The sequence below is a fragment of the Astyanax mexicanus genome, unplaced genomic scaffold, assembly GCF_023375975.1.
Source record: "Astyanax mexicanus isolate ESR-SI-001 unplaced genomic scaffold, AstMex3_surface scaffold_33, whole genome shotgun sequence".
In the NCBI taxonomy this organism is placed as follows: Eukaryota; Metazoa; Chordata; class Actinopteri; order Characiformes; family Acestrorhamphidae; genus Astyanax; species Astyanax mexicanus.
The window spans coordinates 3,846,709-3,868,079 of record NW_026040043.1 but is presented as its reverse complement, the minus strand read 5'-3'; the positions used below and the strand labels follow the sequence as shown (position 1 = coordinate 3,868,079).

At 37.2% G+C, this 21,371-nt stretch overlaps 1 protein-coding gene across 1 annotated transcript in view; it reads left to right on the top strand.

Annotated features, from left to right (window-relative positions):
* Window positions 1–21,371, top strand: part of LOC125789954 (uncharacterized) — a 179,079-nt gene that overhangs the window by 31,757 nt on the left and 125,951 nt on the right. The gene's annotated exons all lie outside the window — the stretch shown is intronic.

The window sequence follows — 21,371 nt, the reverse complement described above, 5'->3', positions numbered from 1 at the left end:
ACCATCCCTTCTTTACCACAGAAAAATACACCTCACCCACAGCCTTCAGCAATCAACTATAAAAATAAAATATATTTAAAATCTGCACAGTAACTATAAATTATTATTAGTTATATTTATTTCTGTCAGTTATAAGGATTTATATTTAAGTTTAGTACACAGACTAAATAACTGTAACTTAATGTAGCAGATACAGGCATTCTGCTGTTTAAGAATTTCAACAGATGTTTATTCTCACTCAAATGCTGGAGTTTTTGAAATGGAAAATTAAAATAGAAAATAACTTTGACTGAACATAAATTTATTTTATTTAACTTTGCTAGTATTTAACTTTTCTATCTGAAAAATAAAGCACATTGTCATCCTGGCGTCTGAGGCTGCCCGTCAATTATATAAAACTTAAAACATTTGAAATTACACAGAAATATAAAGCTATATGTTAGCATTCATTTCTTATCACCAGGGCAAATGTATTAAAATATTAAATATTAGTGCTGGACGATATGGCCAAAATTCATATCACGATATATTCCTTAATTTCGGTCGATACGATATAATTCCGATATCGATATAAATACTTAGAAGGCCTCAGAAAACTGCTAAGAATCCCTGCAATGGAAATATGTACCTACTAGGGGTGGGCGATATGGCCCTAAAATAATATCACAATATTTCATGGTATTATCGCGATAACGATACTCTTGGCGATATGACAAAAAAACAAAAAACTTTTTTATTATTGTATACGATATGATATTGCACACCTTTAAGATATTTAAAAAAAAAAACAATAATTTCAGCAGATTTATAACAGAAGTCAATATTTGAGAATTAAATGATACTAATAATAATAATGCACTCCAAATATCTCCATATATCCAGTATTAAAGTAAAATAAATGACACTTTACAGATATAATCTGTCTCTAGTAAATATTTAATAGGAAATTAGAAATGTGTGAGCTTTTCTTTTGCTTAAAACAGCAAAAAAAATAGTACCCTGATGTGATAATTAGGGATGAGTGATGTGGCACGATATTTCAGAGTATAATATCGTGATATATGATATGGCACACCCCTAGTACCTACTACTGTCTACTTAATTTAAGTCTTTGAAACCTCCTTTCACGAAAACATTATAATACTTAAGAAATAAACAATAGTCAAGATAAATCAATGCTCAATTTTATTTGCATATAGCAAAATAAAAACATGACATCCCTATCAAACATAAGCCAATATAACTATTACCAATAAAAAATAACTTAAAATTAGGATAGAAGCAGAGCTTCTTAGTCTTTTGTAAACAAATTTAACAGATCAAAACAAAAGTGTTCCAACTAGGATAAAGAACACAAGAAGCCTTTATACACATAAAAGCAACAAAATTTCCCCGTCAAATAAACAAACCTATAGGCTTTATCAACTATAAATAACTTAGTTACAATATAAGCTACAAAAGTGCTTCAGCCAAAATACAACTCTTTATGAACATAAAAGGAACATGATATCCCCGTCAAATAAACAAACCTAAAGGATTCATAAACTTTAAATAACTTAAATAACTTACAACATAAGCTATAAAAGTGCTTCAGCCAGTATAAGGAAAATACTGTATGTAGTGGAACTGATTGAGGTGGTGGAACAGATTAGATGTTTTAACGTTACCGCTGCTAACCTGCTCCACTCTCCGGCACAATTTGCAGCAAACTGAAGTTTAGCAGACCTTCCGAGAGTCGAACCAAATCCTCACCACTGAATTAGACCTCCCTCCTTCAATTAATCACTTGTGGAAGCGGCAGGGGCATTCATTTTGCATCAAAAATGTCCCGCGCTGGGAGCCAAGAGGACCCGCGGCTGACAAAGAGGACCCGCAACTGACCGCTGACCGAGCGGACCCGTGGGCGGACCGAGCGGACCCGTAGGCGGACCGAGCGGACCCGTAGGCGGACCGAGCGGACCCGTAGGCGGACCGAGCGGACCCGTGGGCGGACCCGAGGCTAGGCTAGGCTCGGTTCCGTTCCGTTCCACTCCAGCGCGGAAACTTTTCAGATGCAAACCGAGCCTACCTTAACCTTGGATCCGCTCGTGCCGGCTCCGTTTGGCTCCAGCGCGAGGCATTTTAGATGCGTGGCGGACACGAGCCTAGCCTAGCCTAGCCAAATCTAGCCTAGCCTAGCCTATCTGGCTACGTGCCTATGTGATTACGTCATCACGCACAGAGATAGTCCAGCTACGGAAGCTGATTGTGTTCAGCTGTGCGGCGAGCTGACGCCAGTAAATCGCATGTCCGTGACAGATCTGTAAATAATACATATCGATATACCACAAAAATGATATCACCGTTATTGAAACATTTCTTATCGCGATAAATACCGATATCGAATTATTGTCCAGGCCTATTAAATATATTAATTCATTAATTAAAATCTTGTCCATGTAACGCCAGACAGATAGGAGTGACGCTTGCCGAATAAAAGGTAAAGACTGGTTTATTCACAAAGTTGTTAACAGGGAAACACAGCCAGAGAACAGGTTGAGCACCACTCACAGGGTTAACAGGAGACGTAGTACAGGAAACAGTCCAAGATCCGAAGCCAGAGAGACAGTCCGATAATACAACAAATCCGATAAGGACAAAAACAAAAGGCAAAATCCGTGATACAGAAAAAAGGGTCATAACAAAAGGGCAGACAGAAAAGGGTTTGGAAAAACGCTCAGTACGCAACATGAGTCGACAATACCTCGCAACGGACAGAGGTGGAAAAAGTACAGAAAATTTGTAATGGAGTAAAAGTACCTTTACTTTGCTAAAATTCTACTCAAGTAAAAGTAAAAGTACCCATCTAAAAATCTACTCGAGTAAAAGTAAAAAAGTACTCAATTTAAAATGTACTTTGAGTAAAAGTTACTAGTTACTTTTAATTATTTGATGTAAAAAAAAGTCATAAATTATGAATAGGTGACTATAAACCGTATTTTTATATTTTTACAGTTCATTATTATTTTTTTAACTTGCCATTGCTATGCTGCTATTTATGCTATCAAATTTATGGCATATTAATTTACAGAGTTATGCAGTAAACAAAACATAAAAATAGTAAACAAAACCTTTTTTATAACTTCTTAAACTCCAAGCCTAATTTCCACCTGAAAATTCATACCCAAATTTTAAAGCTTTTTACACTAACATTAAATTATTCAGAGAATTTTAATTTTATCAATTAATATTACGAAATTAACTGAAATCACTTAAAAATATACAATTGAACGTGTAATATCAAAACATCAAAATATGGTAAAAACAGGATTTTCAGTTTCTCATTTTTAATTTTAAAATGAAATATTTATATGTGTGTTTATATAAGTGTTTTTACAGTTCTTTATTTAGCTACAAGGTGTTTACATTCACCATGTAAAATTATAAACTGGTTAGATATTATAGTGATCTGCTCCTGGGATATTTCTTTCTTTCTCCAAAGGACTGGAAACTTTATAAGAATAAAAAATACTAATTTTATAACTTAATTTCCAGTAAAGAATGTGTTTCTGTATTCTTTATATCTATCTGCCCAGTAACAGTGTCGGGTTACAGACCCCGCCCCCGCTCTGTCGCCGCCTAACGCGGCACCTGATTGGCCTGATTCAAGTCTTTAATTTTAATTTTAATTAAGTCCAGTAACATAGAAGGGATTGATATATTTGGAAAAAAGATACTGATAAGTCAATTGGCAGATGACACAACTCTTTTTTTAAAGGACAGCAGTCAAATTCCATTAGTGCTACAAACTATAGATTGTTTCTCTAAAGCCTCTGGTTTACTATTAAATATAGACAAATGTGAAATTCTTACCATTCATGAATATCCTTTGCAAACACTATATAATATAAAAGTAAAGAAAGAAGTAAAATATTTGGGAATATTGATTTGTAAAGATAAAGCAGTCTCCGAGAAGAATAATATGCACAATAATATTGAAAAATGTAAATTAATTTTAAGTAAATGGATTCCAAGGGATATCACTATCTTTGGACGTACTCTCCTAACCAAAATGGATAGTTTATCCAGACTGATCTACCCTGCATCTTCTTTGGCGATGCCACCTGACATTATTAAAGCCATAAACAAAACCAACTTTAATTTTGTATGGAAAAATAAATGTCATTATATTAGAAGAGAAGATGAACACCACTATGAGGAAGGTGGTGTTAAAGTAATTGATTTCAGCTCCATGAATGGTGTTCTAAAACTTAATTGGCTGAGAGCATTTTGTAATGATTCACAGTCTTTCTGGTGTATCATTCCTAATGTTGTTTTTCAGAATGTAGGGGGAATTGATTTTCTCTTAAGATGTGATTTTGACTATAATAAGTTACCCATCAAGCTGTCAGATTTTCATCAACAGGTCCTGCTTTATTGGAAACTCCTGTATAAACATAATTTCACACCACATAATTCTCCTGTCTGGAACAACAGATATATTTTGTTGAACAGAAAATCAGTTTTTTATGAGAACCTGTTTTCGAAAGGAATTTGGGCCATATCACACTTTATGGATGACAATGGGGATATGTTATCGTTCAAAGACTTTTGTTTGAAATTTAATGTTGTTTTTGATGGGAAGAGTTACAACAAATTGATAAATGCTTTCCCAGCTGTTCTTAAATCTATGGTTAAAGAAGATGTGTGTCACTCCAAAACTTCTCCTGCTCTGAGTCAACTCTATATAGAAGATACAGACTTTAATAATGAAAAGATGACTAACAGGTTCATTCGGAGAGTGTTACAGAAAGAGTTGTATCCTGGTCAGGTTAAGCGGCAATATATTGTTAATGACTATGGTCTTGATATAATCTATAAAATTAGAACTAAATATATTTATTTTCCTCTTCCTCCTAAAGTAAAGGAAGTCCATTTTAAAATTCTAAATGACATTTATCCGACTAAGTATTTTATAAAGTCTAGATTTAAATTAGAGACTGATGGATGCACATTCTGCAGTGATGAAGAGGAGGATTTAGATCATCTTTTTTTTCAGTGTCACGTCATCCAAGATTTCTGGTGCAGTTTGTGGGATAGGCTCCACGATCAAGGAATTGATTTGCCAGCTTTGAATTCAAAAATAATCAAATTTGGTAGTTATTCTCAGAACCCCAAGACAGAATTTTTGATAAATAATTTAATTTTATTGGGAAAGTTTTTCATTCATAAATGTAGATTTTTTAAAACTAACCCTAATGTATACCATTTTAAAAATTACCTTAAGAATTTTTTGGAGTCTCTTAATTTAGTTAAAAACAAGTCTGCTGAAAAACTTTTTTTAATTAAAAATGTGATCTGATGTAAATCTCTAAATATATATTTTTTCTTTTCTTTTTTTTATTATATATTTTTTATTTATTTATTATTATTATTTATTTTATTTTTTATTTCATTTTTTTTATATATATATTTTTTATGTTGATTTCTATATACATATATGTATATTTCGTGTTTTATATGAATCCTTTTTTTTTGTACACATGCTACTCAACTCGGTGATGCTGATGCCTTGTATTACTATTGGTGCCTTGTTTTTGTTTGTAAGTTGATATTGTAAATTAAAAAAAAAAAAAAAAAAGTCTTTCTTCAGAGAATACTGTAGATTCTGCGCATGCGCGTTAGTAAGCTGTAAACACAGCCAGACCTTTAAATAACGCGTTAAATTCGATAGTATGAGCACTACTTTGAGGATTACTGTCAAATGGACTGATGGATTTACTTATTTGGAGCGATTTAGAAGCAGCAGGGAGAGGTAACGCTGGTGGGGCTGTGTGTGTGTGTGTGTGTGTGTGTGTGAGACTGTACAAATATGCAAATTATAAATATTTCGTAAATGTTTCTTTTCTAAAAGGAAATACAGATAAATAGGCTAGACAACTGAAAGCCAGAGATTCTAAGCTTCAATATATGGCATATTGTGTGTGTATATATTGAGCCTATAATTATTCATAAACACAGTCAGATATTAATTATGATATTTTTCTGGCCCGGGGGTGGGCCAGGGCGCGTTAAGACGATAAAGTAGAAGCGTTTGATTTGATGTCAGTGTTGTCCACTCTCAACGCTCTCTTAGCCAGCTTGAAACTCACACGGAGCTAAAGGTGGGTAATCCAGTTCCAGAAAATAAAAATCCATCCCAGGGATTAGGTTGAACTCCAGAGCCAGCCAGGCAATAGGAGCGAAATCCTGAGATGGATTTTTACTTTTGAACCAGATTACCCCCCTCTACACCTAAACTCATCAAATTAAAAGCTCACACGCGCTCTCTAAACGAACTTACAACACTGAATCATCAACCTCGGCATGTCTTGGCCACAGCAAACATTACAAATTCACCATTCACCATCACTAGGATCAACATATAACTGTAGGAAACGTTCAGTTTACCTTAATATGCTTCTTCAGATTAGATGGTGAATTTCTGAAATCTCGTGGTGTTGAGCTGCTGCATCCGAAAAGAGTTTTTTTTTAATCCAATAATTCTGAAGCTCCTCTCTGCAGCTGGAGACCAGAACTAACTTTCTCACCGGCGCACTACTTGAGTTTAGCGTGACGTGCAGGTCACGCTTTAAATACAGACCAATAGAGAGTCTGAATGCTATATGTTTATACTTGTTATCCAACCACAAGCTTTCCGGATGGCGCGATTTATCTGTGTGTTTTTTTATGTTGCCGGAATGATCCGTGCGCCGTTTTTTTTTTTTTTTTTTTTTAGTTCAGACAGTTTTTTCCCCCCAGCATTTTTTTACTCAGTAACGAGGGAGTTTTCCAATGTAACGAAGTAGATTACTTGTGTCAAAATGTAGTTGAGTAAAAGTAAAATTACCTATTTTAAAAACTACTTTAAAAAGTACAAATTACTCATAAAATCTACTTAATTACAGTAACGTGAGTAAATGTAATTCGTTACTTTCCACCTCTGGCAACGGACAAACGCTAACAGAAGCCTATATATACAAAACCTAGAATTACTATAACCCGGAACTTCCTAGAATACAGGTGAGTCTGAACGGGGGAGCGTAATGCGATTGGGTGAAGGTGAACGGCTGACGGTGACGTCATCGCCCGTGGGATCTTGGGAAATGGCGTTCGGGAGTGTGAAGGGAGAGCCTTGAGACGTTACAGTACACCACGATCCAAATCCAGATGTGCAAAGTGCAATTACCTAGTGGCTATAGATCGCTAAAATAGGGCACTAACAGGGTTAACTGTGTATGTGTATATTTTGATTAGTTATAGATATTTAATAATTAATTAACCACAAGGGATTTGCTGAGTAAACAAAATATGCATTAACGCATTTGTGTGTGTGTGTGTGTGTGTGTGTGTAGGGTGGAGCATGGAGGAATTAGCAGAATGAAAACAGGACTAAAGAAATGTAAGTATACACACACACTCACTCATACACATGAAAATACACACACACTTACACACATACTCAAATACTCACACCCAAATATACACACTCTTACACACACTCAAATACACAAACACAAACACTCATACACACACAATGTGTGTTCTCTCTAATGTGTGTTCTTGTGTTCAGACGGCTGTGATCTCACACTGGATCCAAACACAGCGCACCCAGTTCTCACTCTGAGTGAAGAGAACAGGAGGGTGGAGTGTGGAGAGAGGCAGCCGTATCCTGATCATCCAGAGAGATTTGATGAGTGGTATCAGGTTCTGAGCAGAGATGAAGTTACTGGACGCTGTTACTGGGAGGCTGAGTGCAGCACAGGAGGAGCTGTTATAGCTCTGAGTTATAAAACCATCAGCAGGAAAGGACGAGGTTCAGACTCTGGGTTTGGAGGGAATGAAAAGTCCTGGAGTCTGGAGATCGATAATAACAGATACTTTATTCATGACAATAAAAACAGTTACTCTGTTCTTCACAATGATAACAGAACTGCTCTCCCTCCTCCTCCCTCTCCCTCTTTCACAGTAGGAGTGTATGTGGACTGTCCTGCCGGCACTCTGTCCTTCTACACCATCTCCACACCTTCACACACACACCTACACACATTCTACACCACATTCACTGAAGCGCTCTATGCTGGGTTTGATGTTTGGGGTTCTTTACGTATCTGCGATAAAGAATAAACTTATTTGACACTAGTAATTTACTTTGGAAAACTCCCCGTTACTGAGTAAAAAATAAAATGCTGGGAAAAAAAATAAGTAAACCAATACAGAACACGATTTGTTCCATATTTCCATAAACGTCCAATCCACATGTCTGACACTCACATCCACCCTAAACCCCTCCTCCCTCCGCTCCTCTCTTCTGTGTGCTGCTGCTGGTACCTTTTTAAGTCTCCACCACAGACAGTAAGTACTCCGCAAAATCGGTGCAAAAACACAGGCGTGAGTGTGAAGAGGGGTGTCAGTAGAGATGATTATAAGTTAAGTAGTTAAACGTGTCGGTGAGTGTTTTTGGTGGCTCGCGGTGGACTGTCTGATATCAGATGGATCAGGAGAGCAACACTGCCCACACTCAGTGTCTCACTGCCCGAGCATCAGTCTCACAGTCCTTCACCCCCCACTCATCTCCTGAGACTGATATTTTACAGATAATTATCTAGTCGTGCTTTTGCCAGAAGATGTCAGTGCATGGGGCAGAGCTTATTTTAGTAGACTATTGTGGTTTGATCAATTAGTATGTTGAGTTTTGTCAAAAGAATGATTTTATGGCAATTTAAAGAACAAATCTAAATAAAGTATATATTAAATTCTTATATATTTTCTAATATATAAGAATTTAATACATACTTATTTATTTTGATTTGTTGATCCACAATGTCTCCGGGAGATCACTGGACACGGTATTCCTCACAAAAATATAAACATTTTAACACAAAATATATCGGCGTCCCTTAATTCTAAAAGGTGGCAACCCTAGTTAGCTAGTTAATCTAGCTGTGCGATGTTACGTGCTCAACCTGCATCCACAAATAGAGTTTACCTTTCTGAAAGTCTTGGTGGTGAGAGAAACGCCTCATAATGTTCCCTGTGTTTATGTTCCGCTGACTTTATCACACATAGTTTGCGCTGAGTTTTGTTCTCCATGGCAGCGCAGCTGAACTTTTTCCAGTAATGGTTATTTTGGTTAGCGGGTAAGACGCTGTGTAAATCAGCTGTGTAGCCTGGGGTCTGTGTATTTTTTCATGTTTTTAATGATAATTCCATAAGTTTTTATTGGGAACATTAAACAATCTGCTTGAATGTTAAAAAAACATGTAAACTGCAGTTAAAGCAGAGCAATGGTAAGTTAAAAAGTAATAATGAACTGTAAAACTATAAAAATACGGTTTATAGTCACATATATGACCATAACTTTTTAACAGTAAAGAAAAAAAATGGATCATAGAAACCTATGCCACTTGTTCCTGAAAATGTTTTATGGGGTGGCTGAACAAATACTGCCTGAAAGGTCCAAATTATTATGTGGAATAATAGTTCATTTACAACAATTTAATTTATGATTTGTTGTACTTTTTTTTTATCAAATAATTAAAAGTAACTATGTAAAGTTTACTCAAAGTACATTATTTTTTATTACTCAAAGTACATAAATTGAGTACTTTTTTACTTTTACTCAAGTAGATTTTTAGATGGGTACTTTTACTTTTACTTGAGTAGAATTTTAGCAAAGTAAAGGTACTTTTACTTAATTACAAATTTTCAGTACTTTTTCCACCTCTAAATGAGTGTGTGTGACAGAGAAACTGTGTGTATGTGTGTGTGTGTGGGTGTGTTTGTGATTGTGTGCGCCCTTATCCAATCTTCATCATTAATAATCTACAATTCAGCACAATATTATTGATAATTAATCAATATTCTGATTACTGATCATCTCTGAGCATCTACTGTATATAATATAAACAATATGTGTTTTTGATTTAATCTTTGATTGTTGATTTATTCTCTATTGTAAATTAAATGTTTGATTTATTTTTTGAGTGTGAATGTTTTGTTTATGAGTGTGTATGTGTATTATTGGTAATTGAATTGTTACGATTGCTCATATATTTCGCATGATTTCGGAATTTAATGTTTATAAATGTAAATATATTGTTTATGATCGTGAGTTTATTGTTTATTATTGGTAATTAATCCGTTATGATTGTAAATACAGGGGTTGGACAATGAAACTGAAACTGGAGAGTTGAGGTGCACATTGAATTTGGTTTGGGCAGCTGTGGTTTTATGTTTTTTGGATACAATCCGGGTTAGCACCCAAACATCCCTTTCAGACAGCTTCCTCTTACAGCGTCCACAGTTAATCCTGTTGGATGTGGTTGGTCCTTCTTGGTGGTATGCTGACATTACCCTGGATGCTGTGGCTCTTGATGCATCACAAAGACTTGCTGTCTTGGTCACAGATGCGCCAGCAAGACGTGCACCAACAATTTGTCCTCTTTTGAACTCTGGTGTGTCACCCATAATGTTGTGTGCATTGCAATATTTTGAGCAGAACTGTGCTCTTACCCTGCTAATTGAACCTTCACACTCTGCTCTTACTGGTGCAATGTGCAGTTAATGAAGATTCATCACCAGGCTGCTCCAATTTAGCCATGAATCCTCCCACACTAAAATGACAGGTGTTTCAGTTTCATTGTCCAACCCCTGTATATTGTTTATGCTTGTGAGTTTATTGTTTAAGATCAGTGATTATTATAAATGACAGACATCAGACAGTAAACAGACAGGACGGTGCAGAACTGAAAGAGGAGAATCAGTGATTTTAATAATCTGAGAGAAAGGTTCTGTATCAGAGTCGTTCACAGTGAACAGAAGCTCTGAAGATCTCAGTGCTTTTTAAAGCTTCATCACAGAAATCTGTTATATGAAATGATTATGAGCGTCCTGTATCTGATATCTGAGAATATTCTGTACAGAATCTGATAATCTGATATTAAATTCTTCTTCAGATGTGAGATTATCATGTGCCGTGTTCAGTTTATCTCAGAAATCTGATGGAGCTAGAAATCAAGTTACACCTGAATTGGCAGAATTCCAATTAAACATTATGATAATTTTAAACAATGGTTCTTTCCTTAATGACAATGAACAAACTAATAAAAACTGAAATTTAAAAATTCAATTCAATTCAATTTTATTTCTATAGCACTTTTTACAACAAAGGTTGTCACAAAGCAGCTTTACAGAGAAAAACAGGTCCACACCTCTTATGAGAAGCACCAGAGAGATGACAATTTTATGGTGACACAGTGGCAAGGAAAAACTCCCTTTAAGAGGAAGAAACCTTGGAAGGAACCAAGACTCAGTCAGAGGAACCCATCCTACTCGGGTTGACCCGCTCAGTACAAACAAACAACAAACAACAAACAAATAACAGAACAAAACAACAGTACAGAGAATTAATGTGAACTATAGCTAATATAACAGGTACTAATTTATTAATATAAAAATGTGATGGGCACAAACTATAGAGCTATAGCTAATATAGAAACAGATTCTGAGTGTGTTAACGTTAATCAGTGCAGGGTTGTAGAGCAGGAATGCAACACAGCAAGAAGTGGAGAGCCAGACTGGGGACATGAGGAACAGGGCATCTCCATACATGTAAAAGAGATAGATAGAGAAAACAGAAAGGGAAGAAAGTAAGTGCAGTAAGGCGATTATCAGTAATAATATAATTAACAACAACTGATTTAGGTGCTAGTGATCGTATATTTAATAGCCCTAGTTTAATACAGATGCTGCTGGTACTGCTGGTAGAGATGGATGCAGTTGTTTTAAAGCTCTCCCAGTTGTCCACGTAGCCGACTCCGCTAGCAGAGCAGTGGAGAGCGTAGAGGCAGCTGAACGGCCGTCGTTGGTACCCACATCGATCCCGAAGCACCGTAGGAAGCCACCGGGCGACGTCCAGGACCCGAGCTCCTGGACAACACAACACTACAGCACATAGACTGTATATAAAGATGGACGCCGTGTCGCCGTTCCCATTCACTCAATGAAAATGAAGCCAAAATCTTCCGCCATTTTAGCGATTCAGAGACCAGAGTCTGCGCAGTAGAGACCAGAGGAGGGAGAAAGGCTGTGGAGAGACCGCCTACTCATTTAAATAACCCCGCCCCTGAGGGCTGCCTCGCGGTCCCCGACTGCAGAGCGGGGCGGAGCGGACGGTCTGTTATTGGTCCCGCCCATAAGCAGCCCTTTTACAATAACCACACCTTTTTTGAATAGAGCCGAATAAAGTTTTAAAAACCGAATTCTGTGGGGATATAAAAATTTTACAATATAAGCAGAGGTTACACTAGCTGTTGCATTTAAATAATGGAGGTAGAATTACAGTATATTAGAAAAAAACGTGATTGAAAGTTGTCTGTTTTGCCATTGAAACCTATGGGGATGAGTGGAGTTACACAGCTTTCTGCAGCCGAACAGCAGGGGGCGCCCGACCTGTGGGGGCTTCACTTTTAAGAGACGATGCTCTGTCCAGCTATATACAGTCTATGCTACAGCATTACCCTTAGCTTGAGACACCTTTAAATGCCTGACAATAGAATCTCCTCGGGGCTGGGGGAGGTGAAGGAGGCGACGGCGACGAGCTGAGGACCTCATTCCGGTTTGCGGAGGCAAAATCCGGCTGAGAAGGAAGGGGGGAAACCCGCTTGCCTCGGCCGCGCTGGCGCTCCCAGGCCCCTCCCGGAGCGGGGGTGAAGATGACGACCGCCGGGGTCCGCCGGGGGTTGAGACGGCCGCAAAGGAGGCATCGCGGGATTCCTCCAGCCTCGTCTTCTGCCGGTGGAGCTCCGACTGTCGGTCGTAGTGATGTGTCGTTCTCGAACGATCCGGCTCTAAGAGTCGGCTCTTTGAAGTGAACGATTGGAACCGGCTCTACATTGGGAGCCGTTTTAGGATTCTCTTTGGGAGCCGTTTTTTTTCCTTCAGTATCTTGCTGTCTCTCCGCCTCCCTGTCGTTGCGCTTGTGCTCTGAAAGTGCCACAGAGCGGACAGTTTTTTTTTCCAACGTCGTTTTTTTTTTGTACTTCGGTGCCTACTGCCTTTTTTATTATTATAAGTTATTATAAAAAATAAAAAATAAAAATTTTATTAATAAAGCATTGTTATGCAGCACGTTTACTCATCACAAGTGCTTAAAATGTCAATAATGAAACAAAATGTTATAAAATTAGGTTTAATCTATTAATTAATTAATAATGTAAAAAATATATATGGGGAGCCATCTGGGAGCAAAAAAAGAGCCGGCTCTCCACAGTAAGAAGAGCCATTAGAGCCGCATCTCAAAATAGAGCCGAAAATCCCATCACTAGTCGGTCGAGCAGGCGCTGGATCTGCCGATCCAGACAGGCGAGCTCCTCGCTGAGTGTCAGGAGAGCACGGTCCTCCGCTGACGCCATTACCTCGAAGTAAGCACAAACACACAAAAACAGCGGCAAAAAATTGAGTAATAACACGAAATTATTAGCTACCTGAGGGATTTTATAGGTTTAGGAAGGTTATAAAGACGGTAAGAGTTAATAAATAGTATAAAACGTAAAGAAATAACAAAAACAGAGACCAGCAACACAGACGTGCTAAACAAACAGCGTGTAGGTACGTAAACCGGAAGTTGCGTCACTCACCGCGTAATCAGTAATCAGGGGTAATATAATATAAATATAAGTAAATATAAACAATAGTAAAAGGAAAAACCTAAATTTTCCATAGAGACAAATGTAGGACACTCACGTCAAACTCACTGAATATGAAAATTAAATAAAAGAAACTAAGAAAATAAAGTTTTTAAGAGATAAAATACTAGCACTACAGCACTAGCACTATAAAACTGGGTATATACAGTGGCATGAAAAAGTATTTGCCCCCTACAGATGTATTTTGTTTTTGCTTTTTTGTCATACTGATATTTTTCAGATTATTAAACAAACTTTAATATCAGACAAAGATAACCTGAGTAAATATAAAAATCACTTTATAAAAGATCATTTTATTTTACTAAAGGAAAACAAAACTATCCAAATCAATCCAGCCCTGTGTGAAAATTATTTGTTTCCTAAATCTAATAACTCTTGGCGGCAATAACTATATTCTTGCTTTAATGATGACTGGTAACTAGTCTTTTAGGGCTGGTCCGAATAGCGTTTTTTGAGCTCCTGATTGGTTTCGAACATTTGTTTTTAAAAAAGACTGATTAAAAACAAATTAAAGTAAATAGAAATGCAGCTTACGGCCCCCTTAATCCACTGCAAAATTTTCCACGGACCCCCGGCCCCGAAAAAAAAAGATTTCCCACCCCTTTCGGGTCGGGCTCAAGGCTCAAGAAAATGGTCTGTGATAGGCGTCTGTTTTTTTAATTCACCCTGTTCTTATTTCTCATTAAATATCTACTAGAGACAGATTATATCTGTACAGTATAATTTATTTCACTTCAGCCCTGAATGGAGTGCATTATGTCTCCTGTGCTCTGACCGATGAGACGTTTTCACCCCAGATTTTTTCTAGTTTTCACTCCGGAATTTCTGCTGCCCCACACCACGGCTTATGCTCTGTGCACAGGCCAGGAGTGCCGCTGCTTCGCGGCTTCTCCACTGCGCAGGCCGGCCCAGTAAATTGCTGTTTTTGTGTTTTCGCACTTAGGCTATTTCCTTAAAAATAAAAAACAAAAAAAACATTTGTTCAGAAAGTATTTTATATTCTTAAACATAGTCAATTATATTACAGTACCAGACAGTTATTGTAAATTATGTTACTGTTCTTCGTCTATTTCGGTTTAATGATTGTGCAGTACATAGCAGTATTACTGATTTTGTATTTTTGCACTTGGGCTATAAGCTCAATATAAAATTGTTTGTTTGTTTGTTTACAAATTATTTTATATTCTTAAACCATGTTAAATTATATTAGATTAGAGGAAATTAATTCAGACATCATTCTTGTAGGCTAGGCTTTTTGTAACTGATTATCTCCTACTGTTTCCACATTACCCCTTACATTTTATTATATAAAAGTTATATAAAAGTTTTTATCATGTATAATAGAGGACTGATTTTTTAAACCCACTCCTGATCGCTCCCGCATGTTTTTGTCCCGTTACCGCTCCTGCAAAAAAACGCTTCTTTTAATCCCGCACCCGCATTTTTGCCGCTCCCTCCCTGCGGTCCTAATAGGAATTGTGCTTCAAATTTACTTATATATTTATTAAAACAGCAATTCAGCGCTGAATAGAGCTGTCACGTTTCCTACCACAGTCCAAACACATGCCGTCAGGTGAATTGGAGATGCTGAAAATCTCCCATCGGTGTCTGTGTGTGTGTGTGTGTGTGTGTCGGTCCATCCTCCGCTTTTTTTCTTTAGGGTTTTTTGTTGCTTGCATGAGAATCATTGCGTGATTGTTACAATTTTCTTAACTATTTATTAATTTGCTCCCGCATCATCTGGATTGATTAAACTCCCGCTCCCGCCAAAAACAATTAAGTTCTGTCCCGCACCGCAAGATATTCTGACGGGACCCGCGAGAACAGAAGTGTGATGTTAGAGTGAGGTGGAACTCTGGAAAGAAAAAAAATCGAATATCCGAATACCAAAATTAAAAAGCGAATACCTACTCAATGAGCTAATATCCGAATACCCGAATATTCGGGTCCAGCCCTAACATCTTTCACATCTCTGTGGAGGAATTTTGTTCCACTGTTCTTTACAGAAATGTTTTAATTCAGACACATTTTTCAGCAGAAACGTCCTGTTTAAGACATACTTCCATACTTACCAAGATCTGGCAGCCATGCTCCCTTATTCTGATAACATAGCAAACAGTCAAGCAGTGTTGTGCCAGTTCATTTTACTTTTTTCGTGAGATATTCAAATGAATACTTTTTTTCACACTACAAGCTAGAAATCACTATACGTTCTTTGAAACTGCTCATTTGCTCATGGCACTGCAATTGTGGGTTTCTTACCAGTTGATGAAAATGTTCATAAGGAGAATCGGTGTCTGTCTCCGTGCCATCACTTCCACTAGCCTTTTTTTTTATTGCAGCGCTTTCTCTCACTCTCTCACTCGTCATTGCTCTCTCTCTCTCTCTCTCTCTCTCTCTGTATCTCTCTCTCTGTATCTCTCTCTCTTTCTTTCTCTCTCTCTCTCTCTGTATCTCTCTTTATCTCTCTCTGGGTCTGGGACGCCAGACTTCACTGTTGAGCCTTCTGGAGGTGTCGTGGGCCTAATTCAGCGAAACACTGACGAAGGAAGGTGCCTGCCTGATGACCCCTGAGAAGAGCTTGCACTGAAGTTTGTGTTTAAGTTTGGATGAAGGGGATTGGTGTGGTCCTGCTCTTGTAATAATTTGTCTCATGAGTTTTTGTAGACGTCTGAGTACTTGGCAGTTGAGGCACGGACCATGAACATAGTTCACTATGCTTCTGGATTCTTGTCGAGCCAGTATCAGATGGTAGTGGTTGCTGTGTTCTGCTCACGCAACTTATAATGTGATTTATTGTGTGTGATTGTGCTTAGGTAAGTGTGTTGTTGCCATAGTTAAAGGAAGTGAGCTTAGATTAAGGAGGGATTCTGTGTGTTCATAGGTTATTTTTTGGTAGGTCTGTTACTTGGCAGTTGAGGCAATGGACCATGAACATAGTGTTAGGCTGTGCTTCTGGATTCTTGTCGAGCCAGTATCAGATTGTGGTGGTTTTGCTATTGTTGTTAGTTGAGTGAGTAGTAGATCCTGGCTGAGCCCTATGCATAACCCCAGCTGTTAGGTGCAGGATTTGTCAATTTCCTGTATTATATTACTTACTTACAGCCCTCCAGTCCTCCGCGATTCATCACGGGTAACGTTGTGCGGAAGCCAGTATGTTATTAACTAACCAGCGTTCATTTACAGTGATGTCTGCCGTTCATGACACATAATGTGAATTAATTCACGTTCAAGTTCTTTATAAAAAAATGTGTTGCGTTCAGTTCAACGTTCACGAAAAAAATGAGCGTGTTCAATGAACGCGTTCTTTTGAACAACACTGCAGTCAAGACTGAGAAGTGAAGAGCAGCAAGTGTTCATTTTAGGCTGCATTATAGCATTTTTCGATATTTAGGTTAACGGTGTGTTGAAAGGCTGCATAGTAGTTTGAATAGCCTCTATGCTGTGGTTCAACATGTTTTAAAAAGCACTCAAACAAGAGAAATAACAGATTTTATTTAAGCATGACTAAAGTAAGTGTAAAAAGTATAAAAGTAATATTAGCAAAAGGTATGCCCACACTGAATAAGAGTAAAACATTGTTAAATGCATTTAAGACAGTTGCATTGCATTAATTCATAAAGCAGCCCTGTTTGTAGCCTGATACAAATACGTTATAGCCAGTGTTCTCAAGTCTCACCTTTTGAGCGTGTAACACACGCACCTCAGCGAGTTCACACGCTCACATGCCACACATGGTATTTCTCACTCTTGCCAATCCATCGGCTGCATATTATAATGTACATACCTGTCAAGTCTCCCGTTTTGGCCGGGAAACTACCGTATTTTACTCCTTTTTCCCGCCCTCCTCCTGTATTAGTATTTTCCCGTAAATTTCCCGTATTATATTAAAATTGAAAAAACTTTATTATTGACGTGACTGACCGCTGTGTTTCTTAACCAATCGGGGTGCCGGTTCAAGGAGAAAGTCCCGCCTTTCAGAAGAAACAGCCAATTAGCTTGCTGGTTTTGCGGAGCGCGGCTGAGGGTCAGTGTGGGTCAGCAGTAGTTGGAGCAGCTGACATTAAATCATATCTGGATATATGGTGATTTTTCTAAAAGAAAGGTATCGGAGCAAACCATGTAAACTGTGATGAGATTGTTTCTGATAGCTGGTTAAAAAGACTCGTCTCTGAATCAAAACACACAAATCAAACCCACTGTGTGGTTAATAAATTACAGCTTGTGAATTGTTAACTTTGGAGTGAGTTAGATAGATGGTCAGGGTTTGAAAAAAATCTCTATATATATAATGTTCAACCTGCCCTGATGTACCAGATCAGCCAATAACTATTTCATTTTTAAACTGTTTATTAATTTATGATTACAGGATTTATTGTAAGCTATAATGAACGAAAATTCATTTAGCTAACTAGTTATCTAGAAAATGTTGTGGACAGCCAGAATTTAGTACAGTACTTAATCTTAATGTTTGTTGTTTAAAGCAATTTCTTAACCATGATCACTGCCCTAAAATTGGGTTTTCCAGCAGATCCATCTAATCAGCTAATAAACAACAAACTTTTTTTTTAATAGTTTAGGGTTAGTTTTAGGGTTTGTTAGTGTAATTTGGTGTAATTTATTATTTAAAAGGGGCAGAAGATATGGTTGAGCTGGAGAGAGAAAAAATGTGGAGAGGACTGAAATTAACTGAACTGATCAGGACTGGACTGAAGTATCATATAAAGACTTCATGTTAATATCTAGAAAAGATTTTATTTAGGCCTTATTATAAGAATTACATAGGTAGGAATATCCACAACACTTTAGTATCAACAAAGATAGACCTATTACATTTTGATAATCTAATTGTAGTTTGTAAAAGGTTCACAGGAGGTTATTTTAGATTTCTTGTGAACCTGTCTTAAAATGTAAGGGATACTGAACCTCGGTTGGGCTAGTAAGGCTCGAAGTGGGCGGCGGAAAATTTCCCTTGTTTTTAAATCCAAAACTTGACAGGTATGAATGTACTCTCATTGAGCCAATCAGAATATAGATCGCTCTGTTGTTAGGCAGACCTAGTCAAAGAGGGTGGAGTTTCAGTCAGAGTGTCAGGCACGAAGAACTGTCCGATTCGAAAGTTCTGAAACACAAGTCGGTGAACAACTGAAGAAGAACTGTGCACCCACCCTCCCACCCCCCGTTTAACAACTGAAGAAGAACTGTGCGCACACCACACAAACTTTATTAGCAGAAAAACAGCTAAATAATGTAAAAAAGATACGCCAGTAACTTAAACACGGTTTCCTTTACAAAACTAAATATTTTAATAAATAATTTAAGCCATAAGAGCCAGTATTAAAATCAGCCACAATTCCCTTCTTTCTCGCAGCTGGGAACAGCGAGTTAAAGTGACAGTATTTGAACACCCAGCGTGTTTCTTTGGTACCGTATGAGCCGGTGTTCTGTCAAATTGTCCTACCTTTTCAAACTGTGCTGCCCTAATTTACATTTAACTGTAAAAATATAACAGAGGCACTATTTTAGGGCATGTACCCAGTGAAATTCCAGTAGATGTATGCTATTAGATTTGGATTGCAAAAGTGATTGTATGGCAAAGTTAAGGCAAATAGAGCTTATTACAAACTGCTTTTGTATTTATTTATGATAATAATTGTAATTTTTAGTTTCCATTTACACATTTGTGCAATAACAGTGCATCCAGGTTGTTTAATGCACATAATGCCACCCTAAAACAGATTAATTATGAATAAAAAACACAAGAAGCAATTCAATTGTGTAGGTCAGCGCATGTGCAGTACCTTTGGGAAGCATATATTGATGGGTAGGACAATTCAACAGAACACCGATATACCACCCATCACTACACTAAACTTCTTATATTTAATATGTTGATGATAAAATATGCTTCTCTGTAACCCCACATACATAGTCAGTTGTGCTCCACTAATTATGACGGGCTGGTCTAAACCAAAAATGGCAGGGCCGATTTTTTGTCCCAGTCCAGCCCTGGTTTAAGATCATCCACAGCATCTCAATCAGACTTTAACTAGACCCTCCAAAATCTTCATTTAGTTTTTTAAATTAATTCAGAGGTGAACTTGTTTGTGTGCTTTGGATCATTGTCCTGCTGTAGAACCCAAGTACACCTGAGCTTGAGGTCCCTACGGAAAAGATGGCTGGATATTCTTCTTCAGGATTGTCTGGTAAACAGTGATGTTATCCTGTTATTATTTGTATTAACCCTCAGTTCTACAGTGTTACGGTTCTGTACAGACGCTTGCAGTGCTGCCTCTGTCCTGAAGATGTCACCATTACCCAGATTTAGAAGTGCATACATCAGAGTAAAGGCCATGGAAATATTTACACATTAACTATATGGCACTTAATCATAACATACATCACATATATTTTTTTTAATTATTCAGCACTAAATACTGAATGTATATTAGTCATGTATATAATAAATACTACTAGAAGTGATATAAAAATAAATAAATTAATATATAATATAAAGCTTTAGCTGAAATGTTAAATAACATTAAAGGGCAGGATATATACAGAGACAAAAAAAAATGAATAGAAACATACACACTAAACTTACAGTCAGTAATTTACAAAATATAGAAATGATATAGCAGTCTGTAATGTAAGGGTAAAAAGTAAGGTTTAAACTGTATAATATGTAATATGAGTCAGTGTGTCATATAATACTGTAATACTGAGTATGTAGTATAAATGATTATTGTGTTTATAATAATTCAATAATAATAATAATAATTCTGATTTATTGACATTATAAATTTATTGAAACACTTATTTTGTCAAGTACAGTACAGGCCAAAAGTTTGGACACACCTTCTCTTTTTAAATGCGTTTTTTTTATTTTCATGATTATTTACATTGTAGATTCTCACTGAAGCATCAAAACTATGAATGAACACATGTGGAGTTTTATGTACTTAATAAAAAAAGGTGAAATAACTGAAATAACTATTTCTTCAAAATAGCCACCCTTTGCTCTGATTACTGCTTTGCACACTCTTGGCATCATTCTCTCAATGAGCTTCAAGAGGTGGCCACCTGAAATGATTTTCCAACAGTCTTGAAGGAAGGAGTTCCCAGAGGTGTTTAGCACTTGTTGCTCCTTTGTCTTCACTCTGTGGTCCAGCTCACCCCAAACCATCTGGATTGGGTTCAGGTCCGGTGACTGTGGAGGTCAGGTCATTTTTTGTTAAGTACATAAAACTCCACATGTGTTCATTCATAGTTTTGATGCCTTCAGTGAGTGTAAGAATATGGAGGAGTTTTGCCTTACTATGTTCATTGTTCATTGGATTAAAAGGTTAATCTGTGTGTTACTAATCAGCATTTTAACTTAATCAGTATGTTATTCAAGCATTTAGCATGATTCATGATGATTCAAATTGTGACTTAGAATGTACGTACATTGTGTCCTTGTGCCTAAAGCACAAGGCCGGTTTTCTCCAAGATAGCGTGGTTTATGCCACAGGTGTCTGGAGATACGCCTCACTCTGATCCTAAATCCTGGTCCAAATCAAAACCCTGAACCAAATTCTTACCTTGACCTTAACCTCAGTTCAAATGCTGGTAAAAATCCTAACCTTGATCTAATCTTTGACC